Source organism: Heliconius melpomene, chromosome 14 (genome assembly GCF_056956725.1).
Source record: "Heliconius melpomene rosina isolate 202511_hmr_F chromosome 14, ASM5695672v1, whole genome shotgun sequence".
Taxonomy (NCBI): domain Eukaryota; kingdom Metazoa; phylum Arthropoda; class Insecta; order Lepidoptera; family Nymphalidae; genus Heliconius; species Heliconius melpomene.
The window spans coordinates 6372916-6384215 of record NC_140402.1 but is presented as its reverse complement, the minus strand read 5'-3'; positions in this window follow the sequence as shown (position 1 = coordinate 6384215).

Here is an 11300-nt window from a genome sequence, read left to right as displayed (position 1 = left end):
CCACAAAAAAAACAACATTTAGAGCCTATCTGTTTAAAGGTATGTTCTCTAGTAGTCTGTGTATTCGTAGTGTCTATCAAAAATAGATAATGAAAACGTTTCCAAATTTCTATACAGATAACGTATAGCTACTACACCTTTAATTACTTATTACAATAACAACAGATAATAATTATATATCTAAATTAAAATCAATATAAGTATTAACTATATCTCCAGATCTCATAATTATATTTTGTCTAATATTAATATCCATTTTTTTATATCTATTTATATAATTTTATCATCGTATTGCTATGCTATCTAATAAATTAATTATGTATCGCATCACAGAGTTAGATATGACAGGAACAACGCGGCACGCACAATAAGAAAATTACCGATTTGCCGGCCTATCGCAACGGAACCTCTGTGGGGGGGACCCTGGACCCTCTTGGGAAATTAGAAGGGTCACAGCCTGAGGTGACTAAATCATTGATAACAGATAGTATATATGTTAATAGGCAAGTAGGTATATTTAAAAAGGACTCTTTTTATATGATGCGTAGAAGATAAATGTAAATATTGAACCAAAATAAATTTACATTTACTATTAATATGATTCGGGGGATAGTGTTTTTTTTTTAGTTTTTCAAGGCCATCATTTTTATATATATTTTAATATAGATATATTTTTTTACATGATAATTTATAACAGTGTTAAACCCTTTAAATTTTATTTGAGGTCAGTCTTCATTGTTTATTTTTTTGTTTGTCTTCTCTTTTTGTATTTATTTATTGACATAAAAACTATTACATGTATTTGATGTAGCTTGCTAAGGTTAGAATATAAAATATCTTGCAATTGTCTTTTTTTCGATATGATGTCATTGAAAATCTCAGTTAAGTTTCTATTTTGCTTAACCTACCTGTTATGCGAGACTGAGGGTCTTTGACACTCTTGTTCTTGATTTTCCGTATTAATCTTCTTGATTATGCTAAATTTTATTCTTTTTATCTTCTAGCTAGCTAGTAGGCAGAGTGAACATGGGAAGTTAGTGTTAAGGCACTCCGATCTCATTTAGATTTAAGACTTCTGGTCGAATTCTGGGCGTATGTCAGGTGCTAAAGCAGGTATATGTATTGAGAGAATATATTTCTCCGGAAAGTGGGAAGACCATGTATGAACGTACACCTAATTTATAAAAGATATAAATGTGAAATGTTTATATACATAAATAAAATATAAGGACGTCACACAATACAACAAAGTGCGATAAGAGAAGTGTTCTTGAGCGCACGTTGACCCGGATTCGAAATAACTTTATATAAGCTGTTTTACGAAAGTATCTATAATCTCATCATCATCATCATCATTGACAACCATAATTTCTCCACTGCTGGACATAGGCCTTCCCCAATTCTCGTCACCACTCTCGATCCTCAGGATGGACCCATCCACTTCCCGCCAACCTTTTAGGTCGTCGATCCATCTATAATCTATTAAAAATAAATTTTCTTATTTACTTTTACATCACTAACCGTTTAAAACTACCGAATATTTTGGTGTCACATATTACACAATAACATTACTAAGCCGGCCTCTGTGTAAACAGCAGGTACCTATATTAATATATTATGATGAAGGTGCTATTGCTATTTGTTGTTTTTATGGAATCATAATATTATCTTGTTATTGCAGTTGTGATAGGCTTAACATAATTGATAATAAAAATGTATTTAAAAATACATAAAGAAACTTTTAGGTATAACTGCCATATTTTTAATATAATCCTGATCTAAGTGACTGATACGGCTAATTGAAAATTTAAAAACCCCTGACATAAAAAACTTTAAAAAAATAACTACGTCGTCTCAGAAACAGAACCTTCGCGATGAATAAGACTTTGGATTAAAAAACCGCACTCAAATCGGTTCATTCATTCGGGAGCTACGGTGTCACAGGCAGACAGGCTAGAAACACATTAAGCCTAATTAGGAGGAAAGTGCTTTCTCTATCTTCTCCACAGAACTCTGTAAAAAATACAGAAATAAACCGGGCTACGCAATTATTAAATTACTACATATGTTATGTCATATTTTGTTTTATATTTTTCCTCGAATTATAAAATAAAATATTACTATATATATTAAGTTATAACCTTAATTATGTAATACTTTAATTTAACATATTAACTTCGTTTAATGTGACCGACCTGCAATTATACATATTCTTGAGATTAAATTTAGTAAAATTAGATAAAATTTCATAGAGCTAAATTTTCTTTTACACGAAAACACTGCTCATATTATATATATAATAATAAGAGTATAAAATATTTAATAATGAATTACATATTTGATAAATATATTTATTAAAATTAATTTATTCGGTTTTGTTACGTGTATTTTATAATTCTGTATAATATAGAGTAAAAATATAATAAATTAATTTTTAACAAAAACAAAAACCGATTTCTAACAACGAACTAAAAAGTGAAAAATAATTTTACAAAGATTTTATAATTTTGAAGTTAAAATAATACCTAATTAAATGAAATTTTACATGGAAAAACCACAAGGTTGTTCCATGTAAAACTTTATTTAATTAGGTATTATTTTTGTGCAAAGTAACATTTTGGTATATTGACAAGAACATACATAAAAAGTATTCGGGCGAATTGGGAATCTCCCTTTTTTGAAGTTGGTTGAAAATGAGAACATCCTCTTTTTTGAGGTTGGTTGAAAAGAAATATAACGATCAGGAATCTCACTTCTGACATCGAGTTAAAAAGTTTTTGCTTGTAACTATTACAGTATAATCAATTTTTTACCAAAAAAAAAACAAACTTTCTCAATTTTCACCGGATTCCATAATTAGAACCTAACCAAACTTTCACCAAATTATCCTTGAAGTATATCCTTTCAAACAAAAAAAGAATCATCAAAATCGGTTTGCGCGACATTATTTTATTCGGTCGCGCACATGCCTAATGCAAATTTAAGACTTATGTGATTTTCTCATGGATACCATTGTCAGACATGGACCAAAAAAAAATGAGACCATTCGGGAAGCTTCACCTTTCAAATAAAAAAAAATATCAAAATCGGTTCACCCAGTTAAAAGTTATGAGGTAACAAACATAAAAAAAACAGTCGAATTGATAACCTCCTTTTCTTACAGAAGTCGGTTAAAAATGGAAGTAGGTAATTATCATTTACATTTTTTATATAATTATCTATCGCCCTTTATTGGTAAGTATTATTTTTCAATTCATAATATTAATTGATAAGAAAGGCTTAGGTATTATTTTAAATTTATATTCTCATTATTCGTACTCTTAAAATTTATTACTTAAGTGTATTTATTTGTATTCTACAAATAAACACAAGGACTTTCTCATGCAATTTACAACAACAATATTTTTTTATTTTAAGAAAAAATAACATACTTGTAATCTTACATAAAGTAATAAATATTATATTAGTAATAAATAATAAATATAACGAAGCAAGGAAAGATTTGCATATATTATTAAAAAAATACATACATCGAAAGATCCCATAATTTTTACTTTTTGACTGAAATAAATATTGATATCAATGGTAATATTAAAATTTATCTTTACCACTACTCCAATATCGTTAATGTAAAATGGTAAACCATAAATACCTACAATGTACATATATACATTTAGTTTCATGAATACTGAGGAATATAATTTTGATAAATGAGCAAGAATATAAGGACCTATCGATTTTTTTACAAGTATAATAACATACATTCTTATAAGTATAATTAACGTAGACACATTTAAAATGAACACCAAATAAAGAACATATAACGTATAGACCTTTATATTTAAAAATGTGTATATTAATTAACTTCACGCCGTATCACGCACATAGCAGGATAGGCAAAGGGATTCTTAGGTCCAAGCGTTAAGATAATTCTCTTTCCCTCTTTCAGCTGAATTCTGGAAAAATTAAATATTTAATTTACGAATGGAAATCGAACTTACAACTTGTCGGGTACATAGTCCCTCGCTTGTATCCCTGCGCTACGACTGGCCTGAAAGATATATTAATTTCGCTTGCAATAATAAAATACGTATCTTGTAATAAATGTACATAAATAAAAAACAATTTATTGCTACAGGATGGATTCAATTTTTTTTTCAATTTTATTAATTTAAAAAACGCGAAATTTGGAGCAAAAGTTCTTTTTTTTTTAAATAATGTGATAACAATATTTTTATTTTTCATTTTTTATTTTAGTTATATAATTCTTTTAGGGCCAAAATAAACTTTTGGTGTACACAGTCGTTTGACCAGTTAGTAATTACAGTTGTACCTGATATGGCTGACACTTTTAATTTTAGGTCTCATGTCACTTTCTCAATATCGTTAAAGATGCGGATTGCGTTGCCGTTCGAATATAAAAAAAAAATTTACGTGAAACAGATAATTATTCTATAAAAATAATATATCACTTGTATAACAATATGACTCAATAATTATAATATTTATGGCTTTGTTGATAACTTTTATTTTTTTATTAAATAACTACTGTAGTAGTTCTTGTTTTGTAAATATAACAAAAGTATATACAAGTTCGTTAACTTGGTGATAATAATTTTTTTTTTTTATTTTTTTCTGGCAACTTTGATGTTTTTTTTTTTGCAAAAATATAACTCTTTCATACGATTATACGATCACAGTCTCACTTAAGTAATTGATTTTTTTTTTAAATTGTACTTTCAAAAATTGTTCATAACAAAGCACTTAATAAATAAAACAGTTTTGTTTTCCTGACAGTATATATATTTTAAACACAAAAAAAATATGTGATACTTCTTTTCGTTTTTATTTTTTTTATATATTTATTCAAACTTTTATATTCTTACTTTGATTGCAATGTTGTAATAAAAGTTAATAGTTTAACATCAATCTTCTATGAAGGCTGCTTTTTTATGATATGAAAAAATATTTATATCTATATATATTTAAAAAAAAATATCGCCCACTATTTGTACATTTTGCAACAATTGGAATTATTACAAATATGTATTTGTTGATATATTTGTCTTAATCTTGATATATTTGTCTATAATTGTCTCTCAAAGGTGGAAAAATGCAATAAACTGTTAACAAAAAAGTCTTTAACGAATAAAACTACCGTAGCGCTGACGCTCCACCCTCTCTGATTACCGTGTCAGGGACAAAGCAAGAAACTAAAAGCCTAACCTACCTACTGCTTTTTAAACTGACATCGAAATTGGAGGCGATGCTATGCGGCTTACAGGCCACAGCATAAAATTAATATTAATATTAAAACAATACAAAAATGAAAATCACATTCAAAATATACATTATAAATAAAAAATATATTTATTATCTACAAAATTTACGCTTAGAATGACGATATAAAAACGTTCGGAGACGCATAATAAATCTTAACAAGAATTTATATAATTTCATTTGTTTCAATAAAATGGTTCTTTATTAAGTTCACAAGTGAAGAAATATTAATTTAGCTGCTATTTATTAGTCTTTTGTAGTATTATTCTTTTTCATTTTAAAATATCTCCTTAGTTTTATACGCTGTACCAGAACAATCAAGAAATCGGTCACTCTTTTGGCTTTTTTTTTTAATTTTAATTTTATGAATCCAATGTTGTACAACCAAAGAGACAGCTTCATCTATCTTTATTTTCATTATCATCCTAACAACTAGATTATGCTAAAAAATGTCTATTGTTTTATTATAAAAAAATAAAAAAATTACCATCTATAACAATAACTAATTATGTAAAGAAAAATATATCTATAAAAAAGGGACGCCGCGGCGAAGAGGCACAGTGTGTGAGTGTAAACGCGACGTTTTTTTTACGGAAAAGACAAACGAGCGTAGTTACTAATACTGCTAGTAGTGACCACTATCGCCCACGACCCCGTGTAATACCAGAGGAGTTACATTTCCTTCGCACCACGAGACACACGTTCTCCAGGCAGCATTTGCTATGGAGTGTCTTAACACTATATCCTGATTAAGCTGGCAAAATTGAGTAATTTGCTTACATTGAAGGATTGTCATTGGATACTGCTATTAAAGGTGACGGCTGTGCATTCGATTCTCGGCATCTTCAATTAAATCTATATATATAAAATCGAAAGGTCATTCACTCATCACGAAATCTCAGAAACTACAAGTGCTAGGAATCCCAAATTTTGCATAGGACTTACTTATAGGACGTAGGTGCTCGTTAAGACGGGAATTTGCAATATTCGACTTCTAAGGGGTTGTTTTTGGGGTCGAAAGTGTGTATGGAAAAATTTTTAAATCGCCACCGATTTTTATAAGATTTGAAATTTAGACTCTTAAAAATATTTAATTGAACACGTGTTTCATGGTTTATTAGGATTCACCCCTAAAGGTGCAAATAAGCGGGCGAAGCTGCGCGCGTCCGCTAGTATTTAATATTTATATTTCATTGTTGTCAATAAAACAAAGCGCGGTGTTATGTTTCGCCACTCAACATGCCTGGGGAATTCGGCAGAAAGAATGGAATGGAAGTGTTTTAATGGGAATGGTACCTTAACTCCAGGTGTCCTCTGCCTACCCTATGCGTGGGATACAGCGTGTATTGTAGGGCTTACTTAGTAATATTTTAAGAAATTATAAAAACATCTATTTCTTTTGTAATTTCTTAATCATAATAGGCTTAAAGTTTAGAAGTACCTATTATTTTGTTAAGCTGATGAACTCCATTTATTTATACCTATGAAGCGGTGAAGGTTTTTGCAAATGATTATTGTACAAAGATAGCGGCTGATATCGAGTGCTGTTTGCATACATCCGTGAATTATTTTATTTTTACAACCTCATATATCGTACTTTACGAGCGAATGACAAACTAATAGGTATATAGTAGGTATGGCGATTAGTTAATAGAAAGGTACAATATTTTCATTTTTTTATTTTTCGTTATTTTTTATATTGGTTTTCGAGTTCTGTTAAGTTTGCTATAATAAAAAATCAGCCTCACTCTGTTTCCCGCACTCAGCAGTGTAGACAGAGGGAACCTAATGTTAGGATTAGGACACTTCGTTCCTCTTCCAAATTTTGGAGGCATTGCATTTTGAATAGTGGTACTCATAGCCACGTTTTGCCTTGAGACCAGAGCGAATAAATGAAATAATTGAATATTTTATTTCCTCGAGTGGGAATCGAACCTACAACCTGCCTCGTTTACAAACACTTTTTATGTCCCTGAACCACAAGTCCACGACTGGCCTGCTATAATAATTATGATTTTAATCTTAAAAGTGATAAGGCCTCTTGTTGAACTGACCGTCCACGTGTAAAATCGAAATAATATGAAATTGAAGATTAAATAATAATATAATATAATTAGATTAAACGTCATTATTACAACTTTCCTATTTAAAAGAAACATTATAATAGTCCTTGTCGAAAAATGAATTTTAACACAAATATTCCCACCCTAGTAGATTACGCACAGACACCATGCTAAAAATATTATAAAGCAAATATTTTTTTATAACACTTAAGGTTGTTTCAGCTTCTACCCACTCTGCTGTTTTACAAAAATTCGAGGCCAGTCGTGACGAAGGGAAATAAGCGTGTGATAGGTTCTGGGTTCAATTCCCACTCGATGAAATGAAATATTTATTATTTTCATTCACATTGTGATAGGTACTATGATCTTGAAACTGCATCTACCACTCCTGACCAGGAGTCATACTTAAAAAACACATGGTGAAAAGCAAAATTTATAAATTTTGGATAAAAGTTATTATTTTGACATATTATTCGATGATTCCAATTAACTTTAATTGTACAAAAAAAAGTTACCTTATGTATGTATTTACAATTTACTTGAACAAGAATTTAAATTCATTTAAATGAAGGTCACACATTCAAGGTATATTGGAATTATTTATAATAAACAATATAATTTTCATATTTTTTGTTATTCGTCGTCGAGATTTTGAAGTGTTTGTAGTCAACATAAGTCAATATAAAACGACATAATTTAAAGTTTTACCTTTATTTTCGATTTAATATTTTAACATGTATATTTATAATATGATTTTGTTGTATGTGGGTAGGTATCATTAAAATCCAAATAAAAAAAATATAAAAAAGTTGGAAATTTATACTAAACGTTATTTAAACTAAAAAATACATTTATTATTCACATAAGTATGTATAAAAACTTGCCTAAAATTTGCAGAAAACTGTCTTCCAGCCTCATCGTGGACGACAAGAGGTAGTCCGTCCCCTCCAGCTCGCTGGGCACCATCAGGTCGCTCCTCATTTTCACTCTTAAGCACTGTAACCCACAGTCCAATATCAAACACTAACTTTAAAAATAACCCATGCCCATTTTCCGTTTGTAAGCACTATCACATTGAATTTCCACTGAAATTTTAATAGTATTTTTCAGTTTTACCACATTTTCAAGGTAAGTAGCGGCGTGGTAAACAAGTCGCGATGGTCAGTCTAAGACTGATTAAAGCGTCTATCGCGTGATAACGGTTTAGATTGTACTGAGGTGTCCACACGCTCGCTGCTTCTACTCGCGAGTCGCGACTCGTGAGTCGCGAGTCGTGCTCCACTGCCGTCAGCTGATTCGTTCACTATAAATAATACGGAATTACAGTACGCTCAACGAGTCGTGGCCGCTGTGTAACTGTAAATGACTGCATATTTGATTTTACGATTTCTTTTTGTTTTTAATTATTTTCTTTCAGAGTTTACAAATGCGTACAAGCTGATAAAATCTAATTTAAGAACGGTCACAACTCGTTGAGCGTACTATATTTGAATGCAATTAACTGACAGTCAACTGGTGCATGCATATTCGGGCATGGCCACTGACAGTGAGGGGTCGTTGAAAGAACATGTTAGCACGTGGCCGATTCGTTATTTTAAGACATTACAATGTTGCTTCAAGTTTATATACTTATGCGAATTATAATTGTATTTGAGTGCCTACGCTACTTCGTCCGCTATATCTTATTGTTTTTAACCGACTTCTGTAAATGGAGGTTATCAATTCGACAGATTGTTTTATTATATTCAAATTATACGAAATCTTTATGAGATACATTGTGGCCTATGTGTTATTCTGATGAACTATATAATTGTAAAGTTTCATCTAAATCCGTTCAGTAATTTTTGCGTTTGAAACTTTCACGTTTATAATATTAATAGGAAGTAGGATATGATAGGATTTCCATAAAAATATGCTAAGGTAGAAACTGTGATTTAAGTTTTATGTATAAGTTCGGACGAAATTAATGAGATTTTAGTTTTCTTCTATAATTTTCCCTCGTTTTAATTCTTTTTTGTATGTTTAAATATTTGCGGGAATATTATAATGTTTATAGTATTATTTATATATATATTAAAGAAAGAAAGGCTTTTAATTTATAAAGAAAGTAGATACTGCATGGAAAATATGATCTTTTTTTATGTCTTGTAAAAAAAACTAAAATCACATTTAAATATACAGATACGACCGTAAAAAAATAATTATATATGTGGAACGTAATTAAGAAGCGAACCTGCAACGAGAAATTACTAACAGAATGTTTGCGAAGTCATTATTACTCAACAACTTTTTTATAATAATATGTTTAACAAGAGGCCGTCATGGCGCAGCGGCACAAGGGTGTGACTGTAACGTGACGGTTGTGGGTTCGATACCCACTCGAGGAAGCGAAATATTTATTTACGTTTATATTTCCATTTCTTTGCTCTGGTGTCGAGGCAAAGCGCGGCGTTGAGTTCTGCCCCTCAACACGCAATGGCTCCAGAATTCGGCAGAAAGTGGGGAACGGAGTGTCTTAACACTAGGTTCCCTCCGCCTACCCTGCTGTGTGCGGGATACAGCGTGAAGCTGATTTAATTTGATTTTTTAAATGTTTAACATAAAAACGAACTATAATTCGTTTCTAACTATGCAGATGCAGTTAAAACTATTTTAGTTATGTCACGTAAATTTACAATTTAAGGATATGTAAATTGAACTTCCGGTGATTGCATTAGTGTTTACATATATAATTTTCAATTTTCTGTTTTAAAATGCTTTTGTGGCTTATTTGCTCCTTGATAATGTCCAATAATTATATTTTTTTATTATTATGTTATTACATTTACAAGTTATTTCATTTAATACTTGGATTAAACGAATTTAAGCAAATAAATATATAATATTTAACTTTATAATACTTTAAGCAAATAATACCTGTAGTTATTTTTCTTTAGAATTTCCACTTTTTTCATTGTTTATTGGGGCAAAAGCTTACGTTTCTCTTTTAACTAGATCACTAAATGATTAACTAATTGAGTTAAAAATTAATTGAGTTAACCAAATATTTTTCGAGGAATGGAGTTCGAACCCATAACCATCGCGTTATAATGACACCTTTGTGCCCCTACACCATGACGGCCTCAATTATTCTTTTGTATGCACTAATTAAAGAATTTTATTTCTTATGCTTCCGAAACCAAGCTGTTATGTTTTTGCTTATTATACAAATGTAATCGTTCCATTACAAGTTTTATTAAGGTCAGACGAACTTTATTTACCATTCTGGACAATAACAATAAAATAAATAAATAAAAAAAATACCAAGATGTATAAAAAGGTAATTAAATCTCTCAAAAAAAAAATAATTGTGTGGCCAGCCGTGGCGTAGAAGCACAAAGTATGACTGTAAACTCGACTGGTTGTGGGTTCGATTCCCACTGAAGGAGATTTATTTTAATTTATATTACCATTTCTCTGACATCGAGGCAAAGCGCTGTGTTGATTTCCGCCACTTAACTCGCAATGCCTCCAGAATCTGGCGAAAAGTGGGTTGCGGAGTGTCATAACACTGGGTTCCCTGCTGTGTGGAATGAATGTCTATTGAATGTAATGCAGGATAGTTGCCAACTAATGTAATAGATTGTGATTGTACCATTGATTTTGAAAAGAGCAACTGTTGAGTTTCTTGCCGGCTCTTCTCAGCAGAACTGCCTTCCGAACCGGTTTGAGCTTTTTGTTTATATGTTCATTCGACGATTCAAAAGTACTTATTATAAGTTTATATGAATAAAGACTATTTTGAATTTGTATTTGTGCAGGATGCAGCGTGGAACTGATTTTTTGTTTTATTCTATTTGTTAAAAATATATGTAGATATCTTGTTTACGTAACATTTTATATTTTCTTTTGTTTTTGCTAGTACCTAATGGGATTGATGATATCCAATAACGATACGATAGCTATGTTTGAGTTTAG